At 39.6% G+C, this 24033-nt stretch overlaps 2 pseudogenes; both read right to left on the bottom strand.

The window, feature by feature from the left end:
* Window positions 1-9408: 9408 nt before the first annotated feature.
* On the bottom strand, window positions 9409-14426 carry LOC148736497 (neurexin-4-like; annotated as a pseudogene).
* Window positions 14427-17153: 2727 nt separating this feature from the next.
* On the bottom strand, window positions 17154-23534 carry LOC148736496 (uncharacterized; annotated as a pseudogene).
* Between the last annotated feature and the right edge of the window lie 499 nt (window positions 23535-24033).

The raw sequence follows: 24033 nt of genomic DNA, 5'->3' as shown, positions 1-24033 counted from the left end.
AATTCTTTGTTCCACAGTGAGATTCCTGCTGGGATAAGGCCTAAGCATGTACTTTGCTAACCCAAACGCCTCATCACCGGTGAGAACAAAAGGGACTGGTGTCACACGCCCTGGCAGTGGGGGTGGAGGTGGCACATTTAATGGGTTGTCTGGACTATCTAGTGCCTTTTTAAGGAAGCACCTGCCCCAGGCATGCCCATCTGGGTTTCTTCCATTAGTGCCCACATCAACGTATAAGCATTCATAATCTGGCCCGGAAACAACTAGGGCGATTATGCTTTCGTTTCCTTTGTAATCATGAAAGTGTGAACCAGCATAAGCAGGCTTCTGTATAAGAATACGTTTTCCGTCTATGGCTCCAATATTATTAGGTATGTTCCATCTCAAATGGAACAGTTCCGCAATTTCAGACCATTTTTCAGCTTGCTGAGGTGTCTGAAGGAAGTCCTTTCCAAGCACATCGTAAATTGCATCACACACTTCCGTGACAATTCCACTGACAGTTGCTTTTCCAATGCGAAACTGAAAGGAAAGCGACTGAAAGCTCTCGCCTGTAGCGAGAAACCGTAGGGTCAAGGCCAACCTTTCGCTTGCCGAGATAGAGCTTCTCATGCAAGTATCTTCCTTCTTAATATATGGCGCTGTCAGCTCAGTTAAAGCAACAAATTTTGGATAGGGCATCCTCATGTACTCGCTAAATCCAGGCGTATCTTCAGCGGCCAGTTCCTGAAAAATCGTATGGAACGCGCCTCTTTCTTCTCTTCGTAAGAGCCATTGCCGTGCCCACATTCGTCTTTCATAAGTGACTTGCAACTCTTCATCCAGCATCATCATCATAGGCAATATTATCTGTTTTTGCTTCTCTTTGGCTCCAGACGCCATCTTACAAATTCCCGGCTTGTTTTCCCGCCTTCCCGCCGAAATAGATACCGTGAAGAGATTGCGTGACTTCCGGTATTTGTAAACATTGCAGTTTCTATGAATTTTCCCTGAATTCTAGATTTCTACGAATGAAGAATAAAAAACTCTTTCCAGTTTTGTAAACACATACAGATGACTTGGAGCCGTTTTGATGGAATTTTTACCCTATTTGACTCTGTGTCTGTTAAAAATAAAAAAACAAAACAAAACAAAACAAAAACGGAACACGTAAAAGCATGAATAATCCGACTGAATAAGTGTAGTTCATTTGCGTTGATGTTTAATAGTGCTACAATGAAAAGTTACCAAATTTTCATTGTTTTCGTGTAACGCCCCAGACTAAGAAATATCTTTTGCCTCTTTATTTTCCTGTGTTCTTGTGCAATTGAGTGCCCTCGTGTGAACGCCTTAAGGGACTAGTCCGTGCTACCGGTCCCCTCGTGTAAACCCTTCAAAGACTTGTCGCCGGGACTAGTCAACCTGGCCAAAGAGTCCATAAATTCATAGCCTGTCACATGAGCATAACAATGAATGCTTTTTGATTGGCAGTTGCCTTTATGGACTTTGTCCCTGGTATTGGAACTCGTTGTAAAATGCAGATTATTTTCGAGGAATTTACTTCACACGAAAGGGGCAAAGTCCAAATTCACTCAACTCGACTTTGAATTTGCCAACAGTGGTCTATGAGGATTATTGCGTTAAGCTCTCATAACCAAGTCACATTTTGCTTTTTTTAATTTATTTCTTGAAAGTTGAATTTAAAATAAAAGTTTTAAATTTAACCTTCACAAAGTAACTCGCAGGGGCAAAATGTGATTTGGTTATGATAGGTTAACGCAATTGCGTTTTACAGCCAGAAATGGTTTCAATCTTTACACAGAGAAGTGATCCCCTTCGTCCAACATGAAACCAAAAACGAAATCGGTTTGTTAACCTTTTTTTAAGAAAAAAACCCTAAGCTTTACTAGACTTTATATCGCTTTAGAACGTGTTAACCACTTATTTATTGAGGGACTTAGAGCTGAGTTGCTAATTTCCAGCACTCGCTTGAACGCCAGTAATAGCAAACTCGAGTAATGCGACAGTCTTAAACGAGCGCAGTTTCAAAACTATTCAAAATAACAAATTAAAAATGATCATAAATCAGAAAATGCAGCAGTAGATCACACAGCTTTTAGTTTATGATATTCTCAACTTGGCTCTTTTAATTTAAAACGATGAATGATGAACAGAAAAAACAGGCGTAATGATTCACAACAGTTAAGAGGATTAGTCAATAACTAAGAGAAGGGCAGGTGATGTGGAGAAGATTTACAGTAAAGGGCTGTACTGGACGATGAGGAACAAAAGTAGAAGTAGCAAGAGAAGTAGCGATGGGTAAGAAAATGACCATGCCATAATAAGTAAAAAAAAAGGAAGTCATGAATCCAAAATAGTGGGGAATTTGTGGAAATAAAAGGGATGAGGTCTAACAAGCCTTCTTTTCTTTTAAAGCAATGTTAAATCCATACATGATCCAGCAAACAGGTAATGAGAATACTCAGATATATCAGGTTGAAGTTGTTACCTTGATTGAACACCAAATTCTCGTAACCAATTAACAAGGAAATGCGTAGCAGCTAGAGGTGTGAATTCATAATCAGATGTTACCGGAGTTAAAGGGCTAAAAAACAAAGTTATTATTTTTCCTTATCTTCCTTCGACATAGTTAATTTTACCAGTTTCACCGTAAGCTCTGTAGCTTTCTTAGATGGACAAGATGACGGACTTTGTGGTGATAATCTCCACATCTTCGAACAGCAATAACATTAGTGGTCTCTACCTCAACTCCAGAAGCATTGTCAACAAAATGGATGAGCTTCAAGCTCTTGCTATCGGGAAAGATCTGATATTTTGCGTGGAGTCGTAGCCGAGACCTTATATATTAAGTAACGAATTACTCTCAGTTTCTGAGTTTACAATCCATAGAAGGGACCGCGTGAACAGAGTTGGTGGTGCTGTATTCCTCGCAGTCAGAAATAATATTCCTTGTCTCCGCAGACCTGATCTCGAAGGAAACGCCGAGATTTTGGCCTGCGTAGTACGTCCATACGAGAGAAGAAAAATCCTTGCTTTTTTTCTTTTATAGACCTCCCGAGACAGATCTTAACTACTCTAAGAATTCCAGAAATCTCTGCGCCATGCGAGCAAAGCTAAGTTTGAGCAGGCTATCATCATGGGTGACTTCAACCTTCCAAACATTGATTGGTCTTCGGGCACAGCAAACTCCAATGATTTATTGCACAGCTATTTCACCAAGTCTGTTAAAGACACCTACTTCTGGCAAATGATCGATTTTCCAACCCGAGGCGACACTCACTAGACCTTCTTCTAACAACTATACCTACTAACAACAACAAACATATGAAACATATGTGTGAACTGCGGTTATGAGACGTATATGAGAACGATCCTTCGCAGTAAAGCACTATTTGAGCAATAGTGAAAATCAGACCTGAAAAAAATTTCAGGCCTGTACGGGATTCGAACCACTGACCTCTGCGATACTAGTGCAGCGCTCTACCAATTGAGCTAACAAGCCAACTGGGAGCAGGCCATCAAATTAATTCGATATAAACCCGTAGATGATAAATCAAACAACAACAAACATATGAAACATATGTGTGAACTGCGGTTATGAGACGTATATGAGAACGATCCTTCGCAGTAAAGCACTATTTGAACAATAGTGAAAATCAGACCTGAAAAAAAAAAAAAAAAAAAAAAAATTTCAGGCCTGTACGGGATTCGAACCACTGACCTCTGCGATACTAGTGCAGCGCTCTACCAATTGAGCTAACAAGCCAACCGGGAGCAGGCCATCAAATTAATTCGATATAAACCCGTAGATGATAAATCAAACAACAACAAACATATGAAACATATGTGTGAACTGCGGTTATGAGACGTATATGAGAACGATCCTTCGCAGTAAAGCACTATTTGAGCAATAGTGAAAATCAGACCTGAAAAAAATTTCAGGCCTGTACGGGATTCGAACCACTGACCTCTGCGATACTAGTGCAGCGCTCTACCAATTGAGCTAACAAGCCAACTGGGAGCAGGCCATCAAATTAATTCGATATAAACCCGTAGATGATAAATCAAACAACAACAAACATATGAAACATATGTGTGAACTGCGGTTGATGGCCTGCTCCCAGTTGGCTTGTTAGCTCAATTGGTAGAGCGCTGCACTAGTATCGCAGAGGTCAGTGGTTCGAATCCCGTACAGGCCTGAAATTTTTTTCAGGTCTGATTTTCACTATTGCTCAAATAGTGCTTTACTGCGAAGGATCGTTCTCATATATATACCTACTAAATTCCGTCATATGCATGGCCTTGAAGATATTCTTTCTACGGACCACAAAATTATTAATTTCGAGCTTGACTTCAACATTCCGAAAAAGCCAAAAACTGACTCGTTCTGTTTACAATTACAAACGAGCTGACTGGTCTGGTTTAAAACAAGCTCTTAATTGCATCCCTTGTTTGGTTCAGTTCCAAACGATGTGAATGTCTCGTTGACTAACTGGTGCGATCTCTTTCTTTCGGCCGTAAATGAATTCACTCCCGAGTGGAAACCACATAATCTACACGACCCGGCCAGACCAACACTCAAGGTCTTAAAACAAGTAAGAAGAATATGCTACCTTTCTATAACATCAAGAAATGGTTAGATACTCTAGTATTCTCGGATAGGGACGAATAAATGGAGGTCCCGTCTCCTGCAGGGTTAGGGGTAGGAGAAATTAATCTCCCATGCACGAGATTGCTGTGTGATGAATGTCCTTCCCTGGGGTGGTTGATGGGTGGGAACTGGCCCTGAAAAGCCCTCATGGGGAGTGGCAATTAACATATGTATGTGTATGTATCAAAGAGGACCCACCTAGGATCTACAGTGAGCTTCTTTTTTTACTGAGGAAAAAGGATGCCGCTCGAAAAAAACTTTCAGCAAAAAACTCACCCTTGCATAAAAACAAATATGACGGATTACGTAGGGACACCCAAAAAATGATCGGCGAATAGAAAAAAGATCATGCAGAAATGCTGAGAACAGTCATTTGTGAAAACTTGCACATCCGACACTTCATCTCCCAGTTTGTTGCGAACTGGTCGATCGTTAATCACAGACAGTCGGGAAAAATCGAACTTGCTGAATTATTTCTTCTACTCAGTATTTAATCCAATCTCTAACCCCGAATCTAAGCTCAACGAAAACCCCAACATCGACATCGCGAAGGCAACCCTGGACTCTTTAGTGCTTACAGTATCTGAAGCGAAGGAAGCTCTTCAGAATCTCGGTCCAAACAAAGCAACAGGACCAGACGAAATACCTGGCCTGCTCCTAAAACGTACAGCCGATGAAATTGGACCTTCACTGTGCAAGCTGTTTAACAAATTCTTGTCACTGGGATCTTTTCCCGACAACTGGAAGTGTGCTAACATCGCACCTATTTTTAAAAAGAATGACCCCAGTCTGGCAGAAAACTACAGGCCAATTTCGCTCCTCTGCATTATTTAAAAAGTCCTGGAATACTGTGTTTTAAACCACTGTCATCACCAGTTATCACCCTCACTTCTCAAGGTCCAGCATAGATTCCTACGAGTAAGATCGACAGAAACTCAACTGTTGGAGACGTATCATGACATGAGACAAGCTAGCAAGTGGTCTGGAAGTCGATGTTATCCACCTTGACCTATCTAAATTTTTGGACAAGGTACCGTATAAGTTGCTGTTATCAAAACTCCAACTACTAACTATATGTCCGGCCCTGTACTTCAAAAGTTCACAAGTTATCTGTCACAAGTTATATGTCAGAATTTCTATTCCCATGGCTGCTTCCGAACGCCTTTACAAGACGATGATTTTACTTGTTTTTGATTACTGTGACGTGGCCTGGCAGGGCTGTGGTAAAGTTTATTCTGATGTACTCGAGAGCTTGCAGCATAGAGCTGCAAAGTTAATTTTTCCAAATTCTGGTCTCGCCACTAAAGAGTTAAATGCTAATTTGGGTCTAGTACCCTTGAATAATAGACGAAAACCTTGTATTGTCTTGCTAGCTAGAAAATGCCGTGATGGCTCGGTACCGCCTTATCTAAATAATCATTTTAATTTAAATACTTCTGCACACAAATTTGCGACTGGACGCCGTAATGACATTCATCTTCCACAAATCAACCTTGAGGTCGCCAAGAAATCTCTCTACTTAACTGGCGCGATGGAATTTAACGGTCTCTCTTGCCATATTAAAGCAAAGGAATCCTTTATTGAATTTTCAAGGGACACGAAAGACTTTTCCCTCAATTATTAGATGTTTTCGTGTAGATGTACATCTCTTTTTATTGACGTCGGCCATGCAACAGTATTTCTTAGTGCTTTTTACCTTTTAGACTTTTTGTATTTTTTAATTAAGTATTTTAATACCAGGACCCCCATTGATACCAGTGCTTAGTACACTGAAGGGGTTATCAGGTATAAATATTATTATTATGACGCAGTTTATTGAACTTCAGTATGCCGGGAAAAGAAAGTTTCATAGGGCGCACAGCGTAACCTATGTAACTACATATCGTTGCACTTATAAAAAATATAAAAACCTATTTGCTAGCATGGAAAATTATTTAAGATACAACTAACACTAATATACCATCGCTGATTTGCAGTCTATTATTAATATACATAACAACTAAGTCACGTTCTGTGAATAAGATTACTGCAAAAATCATAAACTAAATTCTCTACATAAGTCGATTAATCTTCTAATATATACGGAACTCGATATTTAAATTTCCTTCAATGTTTAAAAACTATCCTTCAAATTAATATTCATACGTAGGAATAAACTTCATGTTTATATAATGTTCTTATAATGTTCAACCTTTCAAAAGTTTCTTTTGCAGTTTTACTGTTTATGTTATGATCTTAAAAGTCCTCGCAAGGTTCAACGTACTTGACACTACAGACTTCTGCATGTTTCGTAGCACATCTTTTGTCTTTTTTCCCAACAACTTCCGTAATCCCTCTTCCATAGTCCTTGACCATCCCCGAAGCACGTCTATGATAATATTGTGCTGCTGGACTATACATCCAGGGTATTGTTCTTGTAACTCCCATCGTAGTGGACCATACTTTACTGACTTCTCTTCATCTTTATTTCCTCTGTCCTCAATCCATGGACAACTCATCTCCAAGACTACTACTTCCTTACTTTTATGTTTCACTATCTTTGCATCGATTCTGTTAGCTTGCAATTCCTGGTTCTCCCATAAGTTGATATGTCCCACAATACTCGGACATCCTCCGAGGCGTACTCTGGTTTAGGCTTCATTGCAGGAGGACCTTCAACCAGCTTTAGCTCTCGTAGCAACTCAGAATATAGTAATTTCAGCGCATTGTTGTGTATTTCCAAATACTTGTTTTGGGCGAGGGCTGAACATCCCGATAATACGTGAGCTAAGCTTTCTGGTGCCTTATTGCACATACGGCAGGACATGTTACTTGACTGTGATGTCTTAATCTTCTTAACTTGGTATAACTTCGTTGGTAGAAGCTGTTCACACAGCTCATACATGCCGGCCACAACATACGTTGGGCATGACGTCCAATCGCTGAAGCATGAAATGGTTAATTATTATGGATTATAGTAATAATAATAATAATTATTATTATTATTATTATCACCATTATTACCGAAACCAGCGAGTTTCCCTTGATGGCGCTTTTTCAGAGTGGCGCCCAGTCACCCCAGGAGTGCCCCAGGGTTCTATCTTGGGCCCTCCACTGTTCCTGGTCTTCATCAACGACCTGGAGGACTGCATAACCAACGGATCCAGTCTAGGTCTCTTTGCAGATATGACGGAAAGTTGTACCGCCCTATCGACACTGCAGATTCCACCAAACTACTTCAAGCTGATTTAGATTGTTCCAAAAAATGGTGCGACGACAATGGCATGGCATTTAGTACTAACTAATACAAAGTGCTACTTATGTCCAAGAAAAGATCTCGCCACCGAGCACAGCAAAATTATTTTTTAAATGATGAAATATTAGATTCTCCTTCTACTACAAGAGATTTGGGTGTGACCATCACAGACTCACTCTCGTGGTCTACGCACATCGAGCAGACCTGTGCAAAAGCCAATAGAGTCCTTGGTCTTAATTATTAAAAGAGTGTGTGGAAGGGATATATTTGACGAGATTACTAGAAAACTGACGTACACTACGCTAGTCCGCCCTATTTTAGAATAAGCTTCGTCCTTATGGTCTCCTTACACTGCTAAACATCGCGGGCTACTAGAGAATACACAACGGCGGGCCACCAGTTTTATCATGAACTATCCTGACAGAGACGCTTACCCCTACTCTGAGCGCCTGATCAAACTTAAACTTTTACCACCCGAATAGAAAAGGAAATCTCGTGACTTAATTCTACCTTTCAAAATCCGATCTGGTCTTATTAATGTAAACTTTAATCATCTCGTTTTTCCCATTGCATCTCGTCATATGACTCGTCATTATCATCCTTCAAACTTTCACCCGATTACTACTCATACAAAACAGTACTTCAACCAGTCCTTCTTCCCAAGATCAATTAAACTTTGGAACAATCTCTTTCGCGAACTGAAAGAAGCCAAAACTATCAAAACTTTCGAACACTCTATATAGGCAAAATGGACAAGTACATTCTGCCCTAGCTTCTAAATTGACTTTCATCAGTTTTTCAACATTGTTTATGAATATTGTGATTTTATTGTTGCAATTTGTTGGGGGAACAAATGCCAATTGGGGCGTGCCCTTTGTTTTCTTCTCCTGCCTTTAGGGTACCTTTTTTTATACATATTTTGTGTTGTATGTTGGCGAACCTCAATAAAATAAACTAAACTAAATGGCAAGATAAAACACGAGAAAGAACATTTTCCACAGAATAACCCACAAACCCAAGGTGCGTGCAATTTTTGCATACGAGTGGTGCTGAGTCGCCCGCTGAACAAGAATAGCTCGGCGGTGTGGACGAGCCCATAATGCATTGGCTACGCATGTTATTTGCTTTAATCTTTCAAGGAATTAATATCAAACGGGCGCTCTTTTTCCTATTTAATTAGCTGCTTGGTCTCGTCTGCGTATGGAAGATTTACTCAACAGTCCAGAGGCCAACACGATCACGGCTCAATAAAAAATTACATCAAATTCTCAAAAAAAGGGAAAAAGACTTCGTTCAAATTGAGTCAGATAGAAGGCAAACATACATTTTGTTTGTCACCCTGTTCGAGGGAGACAATCAACCAATATGTCATCTCTAAAATCGTTAATACATAGTCTGTCAAATCTATTCACCATTCAACGTTGGTGCAAAAAGTCAGTGCAACGTTCAGAGTAAAAAATATTGTATGATGCACTTTAAGGATACATCTAGTGAGTCTATAAAAAGCAGCCCGTTAGATATTTTAATTCTTAATGAGTCCAAAGCACTTAAGCTTTCCAAGTGTGTAATATTCGCTTTCATACGGACCTTCAGTATCTCCAAACCTCAATTGCTTCACGGGAAGCTTGGACTTGTCTGTGTGGAAGGCGCTGTCCCCTTGCCATGCATGGTCGTTACTGTTGCAGTTACATCCTCGTTCAGGGATTAGGGACAGGGATGAAAAAATCTGCGCATGCGCCAGAGACCCGCGGTAAGAAACGCGGGCTCAGGTGCGCGCTTATTTAAACTCAATTTATTTTGCGGGAAATGAAGCGCCGTTACAAAAGTTTAAAAAACTAAGGAAGCCGTTAAAAAGATAAGGTTTTAATTCTCATTTTTGAAAAGAAGAGAAGAGTTTTAAAAAATTGACAGGGTGTATAAGTTGCACAAAAACTGTTCTCGTGCCGATAAACGGTCCTCTGTGCAAAGTTTCAATACGTTTACGAACTGGCTCAATTTGCGGCAGCGTTTAAAGTGTCATGTTGGCTTTTTCTGATCACTTTTTCGTCAGTTGATGCAAAATGTTGGTTCGTCGGTAAAACAAGGAGTAGTAAAGAAGCTTTTTACGGCCCTCCTAAGCCCCTGCCACTTGGTTTGGCATGAGCTGTGAACCTGCCTGAAGAAACTCCAGTTTGGTTTCAGCATCGTCGAACGATCGAAATTCGATAAGCAAGATAATCGCTGTTCATCGCCGTTTTCCGACCGACATTCCAATTAATTAAACTTAACTCCTGTAAGCCTTTTCGAGATTTTGGACATAAAGGGAAGAAAGAAAGCGAGATATCATTCAGGGAGCACGTGGTGTGACGCCTGTGAAATAAAATTTTAACAAAGTGCCGAAGGAGACTGAGGTATGGCGATAACAGATGGATTTCGTTGTGAACTATGTTGACTCAAAATCATGCATTTGGTTTTATTTTGATTTAAATCTAGGAAAGTGGCTCTTAGGATTGGAAAAATTACGAAAAAAGAAGCCATTTATTTCTTAACCAAAGTTAAATATCTATCATTGCAAAACGAATTACTGCAAGTTTACATAGGTAAACTTCCACTATTTTAATTAAGCTAATAATGGAGAGAGGGAATTTTTCTCTCATCAATATCTTGAATAGTTCTATTATTTACTGTGTTGTCAAAATAGCTTAGTTTAGTTTTCATAATACTAAATTAGTTTGGAATTTACTTTTGTGTGTTATTATCTCCATTCAAATTCAAGACAGATACCAGTAAACCAATTGTCAATCAAAACCAGTTCAGACCAACCCATCCTTAACTCCCACCCCCCATCATATCAATCAAAATATTCAGTTCAAAATTTTTTTTAATTCAAAAAAAACTTTTTTTGGCTCCCTATACCTAGCCTCTTCTATTCCTTTTACCACCTACTTTTAATACTAACCAACATGAGATGCAATGAATATATGAAGTTCATATATTTGAACTGCGGTATTAGATACGTATGATGCACGATCCTCGTAGTAGATAGCGCTATTTATGCAATAGCGAAAATCAGACCTGAAAAAAATCAGGCCTGTACGGGACTCGAACCACGGACCTCTGCGATACTAGTGCAGCGCTCTACCAATTGAGCTAACAAGCCAACTGGGAGCGGGCCGTTAAGTTGATTCGTAATAAACCCGTGAAAGTAATAAATGAGATGCAATGAATATGTGAAGTTCATATATTTGAACTGCGGTATTAGATACGTATGATGCACGATCCTCGCAGTAGATAGCGCTATTTATGCAATAGCGAAAATCAGACTTGCATAAATAGCGCTATCTACTGCGAGGATCGTGCATCATACGTATCTAATTCCGCAGTTCAAATATATGAACTTCATATATTCATTGCGTCTCGTTTATCACTTTCACGGGTTTATTACGAATCAACTTATCGGCCTGCTCCCAGTGGGCTTGTTAGCTCAATTGGTAGAGCGCTGCACTAGTATCGCAGAGGTCCGTGGTTCGAGTCCCGTACAGGCCTGATTTTTTTCAGGTCTGATTTTCGCTTTTGCATAAATAGCGCTATCTACTGCGAGGATTGTGCATCATACGTAACTAACCAACATGTTATTCATCTCCTTCATTGAGCTAACCGCCTCCCGGTTAGCTCAATGGATAGAGCGCTGGACTGTTGTGCGGGAGGTCGAGGGTTCGAGCCCGGGCCGGACCAACACTCAAGGTCTTAAAATATTGAGAAGAATATGCTACCTTTCTATAACATCAAGAAATGGTTAGATATTCTAGTCTTCTCGGATAGGGACGAATAAATGGAGGTCCCGTCTCCTGCAGGGTTAGGGGTAGGAGACGTTAATTTTCCACGCACGAGATTACTGTGTGATGGATGTCCTCCCATGTGGTGGGGTGGGTGGGTTTGTTGGAGCTTAAACCTCGTAGGGGACCCATGTCCTATTGTTTCTGCTCCTGTACTTGGTGCAAATCCTCAAATAAAAAAAGAAATAAAAAAATTAAATTCCTTTTCCTCTGATTACGACTATCTCATCTTATTTCATTCTAACCTTTCATATTATTATCATTACTATTATTATTTTTATTATAAATTTTTGTACTTCCTTGAAGTGGCTGCCTTGCAAATTGAATCTAAAAGTAATGAATAAACAAATTTTTCAAAGAAATCTTTAAAAAGCAAACAAGCTCAGGGGGCTTTCCAATTTTCTAGAGACTAAAGATTCCTTTATGGAATCTTTTACAATGAAAATCTTTCATTTTCCTTTTTTCTTTTCTTGTGTACCTTTTTGTCTTTTTATGTTGTATTTCTTCATTTTCATTTTATTTCCGGTGTAATTATATTAAGTTAAGAAAAATTTGACCCACTATCTACAGGTCAAAGGAATGCCTTGCAGATATATCATAAAATAAAATAAGTGCGGAAGTGTGGACCTTCAATGCTAGTACCCAATTGAACTACTGATAGTTTTTATTTTAATGCTGCCTTATGACTGACATAACTGCCTTGCAGTTTGTAGGTCTCTCAGTGCAAATTCTCTATTGAACAACTAACATTTTATTTTCATCACTTCACACTTCCAACACTTGCCACCCTCACGCTTCCTTTCCCCTTATTAACCCACTACTTTTGTGGAGATTTGGGAACCCTTTCATTTGGAATTCCATACTTTTACACAATCAATCAATCAATCAATCAATCAAGTTTATTGTCTATAAGTGAGGCATGGTTACCCAGATTTCCCGAGCCAGAGGCTTAGGTATGAAATGTAAGACAGCAACCCACCCATCCCACCCCAGGGGAGGACATCCACCACACAGTAGTCTCGTGCATGGAAAATTAACGTCTTCTACCCCTAACCCTGCAGGAGACAGGACCTACGGTTTATTCGTCGTTATCTGAGAAGACTAGAATGTCTATCCATTTCTTGATATTATGGAAAGGTAGCAAATTCTCCTCAGTCATTTTTAAGACCATGAGTATTGGTTTGGCTGGGGCTCGAACCTTCGACTGCCCGCACAACACAATCCAGCGCTCTGAACATGTAATGCCACAGAGGTTGGTATATAAATCTATTGCATTTTTTTTTTAAAAGTTTTTCTTTCTTAAAAGAGAAAAAATAACAGGCAACATCCAACCACATCAACATGGCAATGTCACTTTCTGGTTCTTTCTGAGCACTATTTTACAGTCAACAGTTCTTGGCAGAACAGGAAGCAACTCATGTACACTTATTGCCCTTTTGTTTAGCAACTTGTTTTATTCATCCAATGTGGATATTTCTGTAATAAGAAGTCTACTGAGTCAGGCGTGGGTGTACCAGATAATAATTGTTCAAGGAATCTTGCTAGGCATCAGGATCTATGATTCAATCACACAAAACTCCTCAAACCTTTGGTGTGCTACAACCTCTGCAAGGCCCTAGAGCACTGAACAGTATCATGGACCATACCACTATTGGTCCTGAACTCCCTGTCAGCATTAATCCTGAAGCAATTACGGCTTCTGTTTTCCTTTGAGTTCCAATACCATTGTACTAATTCCAACTTTCATAGGAATTTTTCTTTTTGATAGCACATCCACGAGAACAATGGGTTTCATGTGGCTTTTGCTGGGTGGCAGCATTCATAGGAGCTCCTCTCATACCATATGGAAATAACTAAATTCCAATACACCCTTAGGACCGTAACGAATGTTAAGTTCCAGTGAGAGCGATATGCATGAGGTAACGCGATATTTTGCAGCGTTTTTGATTTGTTCATGTAACACCGTGTAGGATGGGTGTGTTTTCGCTTCGCCTTGATAAAAATGTAAGTTCCATTTTTCTTCCAGATTCACATTTATTACCAAAGCATGGTATTATTTACTTTCTATCAATTTGAATCTTAGCTTATTATCTAAAATGGAGGTAAATTATACTCAAAGAAATTAAGCTTGCTATGTGTTTCCTTACCGAGTACTGAAAGTTGGCTCTTGAGCAAGCAAATGAACATTTTCCAAAATTAATACGTTCAACAGGTCGACGAGTTCAATTTACAGAAGTTATTTTCAAATAGCGTCCTTACATTCCAGTCTGAAAGGTAAAATATGTCCACGAATACACACTTTAAATTGCGCCGACATTTCTTTGATCAAACGATCGAACAACTCGCCGATAACAACATCAGCATGCTCACGCCACGCATGCGCACACGTTTTTCATCCCTGCGGGGATTAGGTATGTGCTGTTCAAGCCGCATGCGCACTTGTATGGAACGGAATCGCTCCTCCCCAATACTTCATGTTTTCTCCGTTACGTGACACCCACCAGCCGTGCATATGGAGAAGCAATAGTGAGTTCATGCATTCGTACTTAATAAACTGCTTACAGTGAGCTAAGGAAACCGTTAGGTTTGCCAGTTGAAGGAGACTGATTGCATTGTAAGCAACATTGCGCCAATAACTGTCACGGTCTTCAAACACATCCACAAGTGTTCTACGTTCACTGTCGTGACTGATAACTGTCACTCCAACACCGTGCTTGTCAGTCATGTCATAATAAATTCAATATATCAACAAAGTTGAAATGGTAAATTGGCAACCGTTACGATTATAAAAGTTGACGTTTCGAGCGTTAGCCCCTCGTCAGAGCGAATAGAGGAATTGTGGGTTGTGTGTGCTTTTAAAGGCAGAAAATGGAGCTACGTGATTGGCGGGAACATGGCAACGAGAAAAGGTATCAACGAACGCTTTTCATTCCACTAATTTATTCGTGTTTTTCTCGTTGCCATGTTCCAACCAATCATGTAGCTCCATTTTCTCCCTTTAATAGCACACACAACCCAGAATCCCTCTATTCGCTCCGACGAAGGGCTAATGCTCGAAATACAAGAGATCATTGCAAGAAAGCTCACCTTTCTCTCTCTCTTTTTTTTTTTTTAAGTTTGGGGAAAAGTATCTGAGGGCAGCGAACGTAAAACTTAGGCCTGTTCCAAACTTTGTGCTACAGCTGTGCCAAGCTCAAATGAATTTGGCTTGGTAGTGGCATGACGATGGCACGGCAGCAGTTTCAAACATCAAACAGCGTGCCTTCCGCCTACTGACTCGACCCATTTCCCCGCTCAACGTAAAAATGGCGAATACAGTTCGCGCCAAATTTAAAGAAAAAACAAACGATCCATCAAGCGGTATCGCCACATTTAAAATGGTGGAGGGAAACCTTAGCGAAGATCACGAAAAGTTTGGTTTTTTTTTAGACAATTTCAAATTCCAGGAGGCAACGCAGGCGGATGCAACAGCCCATATTGAATACTTTTATTGCAAGAAGAAGGTTATTTCTGAAAGTGTCTTAATTTATTCTCTTCCTGGTTTCCTCTAACGAGCGTCAGCAGCAAGTTGCTGAGTTACCATCGTGTCTGCGTTTCCAAAGGAATCTTCGCTTGTGGAATACAGTTTGGAACACCTAGAGAGGAAAACGATTTAAGCAAAGCTTACGTGTTTCAAGGGGAACCTTTTAGTTCATTCGTAACCGAATTAGACATGACTTAGAGCGTGATGTAGTTTGTGAAGATCCCATTCCTCCGGAGGTTGGCCGTTTGTCTCTATCGTCTTGGAAGCAGGGACTATTATTTACAATAGCAGAAATGTCTGGAGTAGTTGTGTCCACTGTTGCAGTGTGTGAGGTTATTATAATCAATCTTCCGAATGGCAGGATTGTTAACCATTTTCCCAAGAATGAATGAGCTTTTAGAGAAAAGATGCTTGATATGGAACTGATCTGGTAGTTCCTCTGCGGTTGATCAGCGATTGACGGATGTCATATCTCTATGAAATGTCCCTCGGGAGGTTTAGAATCATCTAAAGAGTATCACAATTTTAAAACTTTTACTCTATCTTGCTAATGAGGATGGTCGATGCCAAGTACAGGTTTATATGGGTAAGTCGTGGGTATCCTGGCAATTCAGATGACTCGATTATCTTGCAATCAACTATACGTTATGCCTAGAAATAGCACAGGGTAAATTCTTCCAGAGATTGCTATAAAATGTTGGCGGGGTTGATGTTTCACCTTTTTATTTCAGACCTGGCTGATGAAACCATATAACGTGGTCGTCACTGAAAAACGGAAATACTTAAACTGCCGCCTAAGTAGAGCAAAGATGGTGACAGAGGAGGCATACGGCTTGCTCGAGGGGCGATGGCGAGTTCTATTTGGAAGGTATGAATATAGTTAAAAGAATATGCGAACCGTAATAATTGCTTGCACTGTACTATAGGAAAATTGATTACCTGAGGAGGGAATTCCGAGTTAAATTGCACGCGAAAACCGATATCTCCCGAATTGCGTAGCGATGAGTGCGATATCGGTTTTCAAGTGCAATTCAAAGCGGAATTCACGAGTCAGGTGGTGAATTTTCCTTGAATCGCATAACTGAATGAAAATAAGAAAACAAGAAATTAAATTAGCAATGTCATTGTTTGTTTTTATCCCGAGCGCGAGCTCTAAAAAGCCATTTTAAAGCCAACTGTCAGAAGTGTCATTATGTTAGCGAATAGAAAGCAAGGTTAGTCGTACACGTCTGAACCTTCGACAATTTTATTTGTACCTCGTGCTTGATTTTACATTAATTTTCGAACTTTTTATACAAGCTTCACACTATTTAGGGATAAGTGGTATTTCACTGGATTTACAAGCCGTTTATCGTTCACATCTTTTTTCAAAATTCAAAATAATTTGCTCGAGAAGGAAAATAATTTACACCTTTTACCCGGCTTTGGTGGCAAACTGAGAGAAATGAGGTGTGCAAGCGAAAGCACTGAATTCAAGTGCAATAACATCGCAATTAATATAAAGTAAGTGCCTTGAAGTGCAAATACGTGTATTGATCGATTCTTTATTCCTTTAAAAACAAAGAAGTGTTTCATGAAAAGTCCAAAAACTTTAATCTTTTTTTTTTGTAGAAATTCACTACAGGCGACTGTCATTAGCCGAATCGTTGGGATGAGCATTCGACTGAAAGTTGATGGAGATATTTACTGGAGAGTTGTTGAACGATACATTGGTGAACAATCCACCTAGAACTCTTACTGCTGGATCATCAATGCCGTTATTCATTGATGTTGTGTTATTGCCAACTACTGATGGAAGTGCAAGGCTGTTGACATAAATTTCTCGCAAAGCTTTAGTGCGTAGACCGTCGGTGGCGTTGGCAGCTGTGACAGTCGTAGTGGTACGACTGAAAACCTAGCCAACTTGCTTGACATCCTTTGTTGTTTTTCTAAAACATTATGGCTGCAGATGGATATTGAACCCGGGTTGGCGTGACCTGTTAGCTCGGAGATTGTTTTTTCTGGGCCGTGTTCACAGGATTTTCTCGCTTTCGGGTTGTCGCGAGCGAAAGAGGTTTTTCATGCCTCTCGAAGAATTTGAAGTTCAGTTCTAAACAAGGAAGAACCTCCGACTCACTTTGAAAACCTTTTTTTGTTTTTGCTCTCTAGAAGGTGACAATGGTTTTGAAAACATTTTAAATTGACTTAGTAACCAAACTTTGTAACAAGTTGACGATAGTTGTTGTGCTAAGTGACGTAAATACGAAACAATTTCACTTAGCCTCGTTTTCAATTCGCAAATCCACGCCAAATACCTCGCTTCGTTAACCAATCAGAATGCGAGATTTTATTCAATGATGCGATTCTATGCAATATATGCATAAATCGTGGGGACTCATTGTGAAGAAAAATGGATTTAACAATTGATCCTGTAATTGGAGAGAGGAGAGAGAGGGAAGTCGTAAGAAATCTGGGGTCAACATGGGGTCTGTTGAATAATCCTTTCTTTGCAAAATTCACTTTGGGATCAATACAGTGAGACATGCTGTGTTGTCATAATAGTTTAGGACTTGGAGGTGAACTGGTGTATAATCAACAAGGAACATTATTTGTCTTGATATTTTAACTTGCTATGATACCAGTTCATAATTACTCATTGCTAGCTAGTTTTGTTTTTTGTCATGTTATGGTGTTGGGTCGAGTGTCTAAAAGTTATAGAGTGGCGTAGAGTCACTTTCCTTACTCTTAATGTTTCTTTTTATTACAGAGTCTATTGTTACATACATCATGAAATTTTAAAAAAGATACTTTTTTGTTTTCTTTACTACGTATCTGATGATGTTTGTTATGGTTTCTTGAAAAAATAAAAGCCATTTTTCTTTTTAAATGAACTGGCTTTAATTGTCTGTTTATTCCTTCATAATGCACCATTTTGTCACAAAAAATGTAACGGTTCAATTTATGAGATTGACTATACTTAAAAATTTAAAGAATAAAAGTTCTAACCAAGAGAAGGTGCAAGTTTTAAAATTTCAAAAAGTAATAATCTTGAACTGTGGTACGAGTTAAATGGAGTACGAACATTAATCATCCTTCACATTAATGATCATGGATAAAGTTAGGAGATATACGAGAAATATCAACAGTAATGTCCATTTTGAAACATTGTTCTACAACTGGTGGTACCTTCTCCCTTCACTCTCTGAGAACTGGCACTGTCGAGGTTCCTGGTAGAGTAAACCTTGAGCTGTATATGCAAATGAACTGGGGCTTCTTTCTGGGAAAATCACAGAGGATGAACCTGCAGAATAAATAATTACAGGCTGTCTTTGTGTCATGAAGAGTTCCATAAACTTTAATTCATGTTAACGAGCTCGCTGATTTTCCTTCTTAAAAAAAAGACATCGGCTGTGTTGCAGGGTCATTGTTAACAACTATTTTGAAAAGCTCCACAGCAGTAGACAAAGCACTAGAAGAATCTTGGGATTTGACTTTCTTTCTTCCACCCTTCCTTATTGGCACACTGTTTCTCGTCAGAGTTGTCGCCTTGATCAATACCGTCACTTGATTGCTCATCAGTAGGGGTTCTCTCCTATCTGATGCTCTTTTCGCTGACTCTCCGTCAGACAACTGCAGTGCGGTGATAAAAAAGACTCTACTTTCTTATCAGGATTACATGAATCCCTTGTTTAGACCAGTACAAATAGTTTATTAAACCAGGCTCCACCTGCTATTCATCTTGAACCCTTTTTGCGCCTGTCGAGGTCTTTACAGTCATTGCAATTTTTTTTCCATTTAGATATGCATTTCTTGAACTTGTTCCTGAGCTGATCTACGCTGAACGGGAAGCTACCATCTTCACATCTCTGGCGCAACTCTTTGAGCACATTCGCGCACATGTCTGCGTTCTTCAAATTTTTTTCGTGCTCATGAAAATCAACTTCTTCTTATCGTACTCGCTACTACATATCACTTTTACAAATCATTGACATTTCGCTCTTCCCATTCGTTTCTCCGTCCCTTCCGATTCTTTTTCTTCGAGCTGCACACTTCACTCTGTCCACTAACTCCGATACAAGTATCAGATTCATTTGAAACAGTCTCTTTTTTCGTTACCTGGAGAATAGCTGTCGAACGATGCAGGTAACTATCTCTTTAAAAAAGCTAGGGAAACGTCGGTGGAGCTATTGTCACCGTCACATTCCTCTTCTGTTAAGCTTCTGGGAAATTCGGGTAAATCTTTGCGTCACGACGCCATTTTTCTTTCTGTTTTTGATTGGTGAGCATTCTAAATAGTATGCAAATAATGCAAAATACATAAAATAAATTTATGAATTGAGTTCAGCACGATAATAGCATGCCGTTTGAAACCAAGTCGTGTTATTGCCGTGCTACACAGTAAGGCCTGCCATGCTAAGTAGTCGTGCTGAACCTAATTCAGTCGAGCTGCGCTTAATGGTTTCAAACAGCGTGCTACTTCCGTGCTTAGATCGAAATAAATATTTCATTTAAGATCAGCACGGCATTAGCACGACGTTTGGAACAGACCTTGGATTTTACCCCGGGATAATCAAACATCATTATCTCTGAAAAAAAAAAAAATTGGAAGCACAAATAAAACATTAATAAACGTGATAGTATGACGTCTACGCTATAGGTCGAGAGAGAATTCATTACCTCTTTATTTGCAAAGAGTTCCACAAAATCAGGACTCACAGTCACAGTGAAAGGAGTTCCATTCATACTCAGCTGCACAGATACCACCATTCGCACAAGGAGCGCTTTTACACCGAGACTAGAAGGAGAGTAAAAGTTTCTCATTAAATCTTTCTCTTATAGTTATAAATGAATATATGATCCTCATACATATGAAAAGAGATCTTACCCACGCTTTATAATGATGGAAGGTGTTATTCGCTAGGAACACTTTAGCTTCTCTGTACTTGTATTGTCTGAGGTCAACAACTCACACAGATAAAGGCCTTTAGAGTCAGGATGCGCTGCCATGTTGAACGAAGAACACTCTCTTTCACCAACACAAAGGAGAGTACAGGGTAGCCAATCTTTCATCATTTACTTACTTTAGCTGCTTCTCAATTTTATACTTGTATTTAAGTGACTCTCAATTTCATTGTAAAAACTTAATTTTTAATCTTAATTTTAAATTATTTAAGCCATTGCTTCATCATTTTATACCTGTATTTAAGTGACTTAAATTTTATTGTACAAACTTAAATTTTAATATTAATTGTTAGTTATTTTAATTTCTAATCAATTAGGTTTTGACAGTATGTATTAGGTTTTTTAGATTCTTAATCTTAGAGGCACGTACGTATTTTGAACGAGCTCTATGAGCTCCTTGATGCTACGTCGGTAAATAAAGTATTGATTGATTGATTGATTGATTGATTTACTTGGCCACAAGTAAAAAAAGGGATGGCGCTTAAAATTATCTAAAGAAAGATCGCCTGTTGGATATCGATAGAGAGCGCTCCTCTGCATCGTAAACATTAAGTTAAGTAACGAAGGAAATAATATCAAGATTGGCAGAAGGAGCATGATGGCCGGCTGGTGGACCGTCACCATCTGAATGGCCTACCTTAAGATGCAAAACGTTTTAATTTTACGTTGAAAATTGAAAAGAACATTATCCTTCATGGTAATCGCTTGATTTTAATAATTAAAGACCTCATTAAGGGAGCAGGTCCAAGGTATGATTGACCACAAAATCTCCAGAACTAACGACGTTATAACTGCCTCTCACCAAACAAAAAATGACACTTGTCGTGTAGTATCCAAGTTCTCTAGGAGCTCATCACAATTCTGTGACCTGTAAACGACGTAAACTGCAAAATATTCAAAGCAATGTAGCAGGACATAATTTACCAAAATGCATAATTTTTCTTTTTTTTTTACTTTGGATAAATTATTTAAAAAGAGTTTACCCATGACTCAGTTTTTGGGCGACAACATGATAAAAATAGGATGAGAAGGGAAAGGGTACTTTTTTTCGGAGGAATAACTCGCGTTACCCTTATATGACCCAGAGCACGCTTACAACACGCCAACGCAGCACGCTTAGTATGACTAAACGTCGTGGAACAAAGGGAGAAACATTTTCATCGTTACGATTAGTTCACACTTTATTTTTTTCATTTTGTTAACATTTTTTACACCACACCTAGCACAGTTAGCGCCGCTAGTACTAAGAGCGGTCATCTCGACTTTCTGTCGGAAAAAAGGTTTTTCTTTATTTTTGCCCATGAGAAGGGTTTAGGACAGATGTTTCAAAAATAGTTTGGTTGCTTTCCAATTTTCTATTGTTGCGTTGCCATAAGCTAAAAATCAACAAAGGGTAAACATCATAGCGTACGTAACTGAGTTATGAATCTAAGCGGGAGGTTGGTAAGCAACGAAAGTAGCGTTAGAGTCGCGAAAGGCGATAGCTAATCGAGAAAAGTGATATGTTTCTCTGATATTTCGACCGTGAATGTGAAAGTAGGGTGGAAATAGTTAGCATTTTTGATAAATCGATCTACCTCCTTTCTGTCGCAGTCCCAAAGGGAGAAAACGTCATCATTGTACGTTTCTACAATCTCCGCTTGGTGTTACTCCCTACATGGCTTCCGCCATGCAGTGTATCTGTAATGACCGGAGAGCAAGTTTTTTTCCTTTAAATTTGATCTTCTCCACACTGTGCGTGGCTTGTGATCTGATTCAGCGGGAATCATCACTGAGGCGCCAGTTCCCATCACCTTTGTTCACTTTGAAAATTATGCAAACGCAACGACTGATACAAACATACACTTTAGGCAGCACGATGATAGTTAAAGCTAATGCTTATGGGGTTGTGCATCTAAGTCTAAAGTAGAATTACACATAGTAAAATGATAAGTCTACAATAATTTTCGGTTGTAATACCTTCAAGACTAAGTGCTAAAAATCCTAAAAACATATAAAATCGTTATTACTGAAGTTGACCGTTGAGGCAGATGTTGCTTTGAAATGGAAATCTCTTAGTACTTGTATTTTACTCAGTCTGGAGTCTAAAGACCAACGTTCAGCGGGAGTTATGTGCGAATGCCTGAATGCAATTACATTCCAGAAGATTGCGCCCCTGCAACGGACATACTGCTCTAGATAACGAGATTAAAACCTAGAAATAATAACATTTTGTGATCTTTCAAACGAGTACTCGGTGTTTCTCGTAGTAACAATGTTGTCACTTTGTAGTACAGGTAGTTTATCGTTGTAAGCATTATGCATCAGCTTGAACAGTTTGATCTTCTAGATGTTAGCTGAGGAATGCCCTTTGGCTATCTTTATTGCGTCTTGATAGGAAGTGTCATTCCCTAAGTCGTATATTAGCTTTGCGGCTCGGCTGTGGATTGACCTAAATAGATCACAGTTGCTGCCGCAGCAGTTTGCCCATATCACAAGGCCGTAGGTGATTGAGGGCAGAATAACACTAAAGAAGGATTTTTCCAAAGCGCTCACAGGGTAGGAACTTCGATTTTCTTAATAGATTTAGCAAAGCTCTTTATCACTTCAGAAAGGTGTAGTGACCATGTACGTAGCCTATCGTCCACTCTTACACCGAGTATCCTTGATATGTTTACCAGCTTGGTGAGGCAACCCCCGATGGTAACGGGTGGGGTTGGGGTGTGGTGTGAGCCTGTTTTTAAGACACCAGGGGTAAACCTCTTTCAGTGCTTTGTTTAGCTGATGCATTGCCTGGTCCCCGTTTTATCGTCCGCCAACATATAGGTTTCAACTGAGGGGACCGAGGATGTTAAGTCTTTGGTATAAAGTGCAAATAACGTTGGCCCTAGGAACGAGCCCTAAGGGATTCCGACTGAAACTGATTGCATTTTAGAGTTAACGCCATTAAAGACAGTTTACTGAAGTCGGCTGCTAAGGTAGCTTTTCAGCCAGTTGTGCTATGGGCCTAAAATTCCAAAGTTTTTCTGTAACTTTGTCAATAGCTGTGTGTGCTGCACACAGTCAAAAGCCTTTTTAAAATCAATAAAGGCTGCTGCAACGGCTTTTCCCTTGTCCACCTCAACTCTCCACAGCTCAGTTCATTGGGTTAGAAGTACTTCAGTAGAGAAACATTTTCTAATGCTCACTGTCTGTCAGAGGCGAGATCCAGTAAATGGTTTGAACCCGGGGGTAACATGTGAAGGTGTAGTCTGATCGTCCGGGTGAGTGTAGTCCTGAGAAGGACTGTTGTCGGTGGTAGTGACTGACGTTTCGACAACTTGTGCGGAAGTCATCATCTGAGTCAAGTGAATGATTGTTGTCAGTAGAATGTTCTTATTCCAGTTCGTGTGAAATGATCGGTTGGCCAACCGATCATTTCACACGAACTGGAATAAGAACATTCTACTGACAACAATCATTCACTTGACTCAGATGATGACTTCCGCACAAGTTGTCGAAACGTCAGTCACTACCACCGACAACAGTCCTTCTCAGGACTACACTCACCCGGACGATCAGACTACACCTTCACGGAGGCGAGATCGTTAGAAACAAACACGTGTCACTATGATGTCATTAACTACAGATTCAAGAAGCTTGCTTGGTATGCTAAGTACTGATATTAGTCTGTAGTTAGCTGCATCAGTCTCAGCTGATCATGTTTATGCAACGTGTAAGTTAGTTACCTTCATGTTAAGTGTGAACATTTGCACCTGGTCGAGTCGAATGTCGAGCTACTAGATAATACTTGTACGGATTTTTTGCTTATGCGTTCTAGTCTCTATAAACTGTTTTCAAGCTGACAAAAGAGTCCATAAATTAGTTGCTTGCCACATGTGCATTACAA

Source organism: Stylophora pistillata, chromosome 3 (assembly GCF_964205215.1).
Source record: "Stylophora pistillata chromosome 3, jaStyPist1.2, whole genome shotgun sequence".
Classification (NCBI taxonomy): Eukaryota; Metazoa; Cnidaria; class Anthozoa; order Scleractinia; family Pocilloporidae; genus Stylophora; species Stylophora pistillata.
Note: the sequence above shows the minus strand (reverse complement) of the source record. Positions and strands in the feature narration are given on the sequence as shown.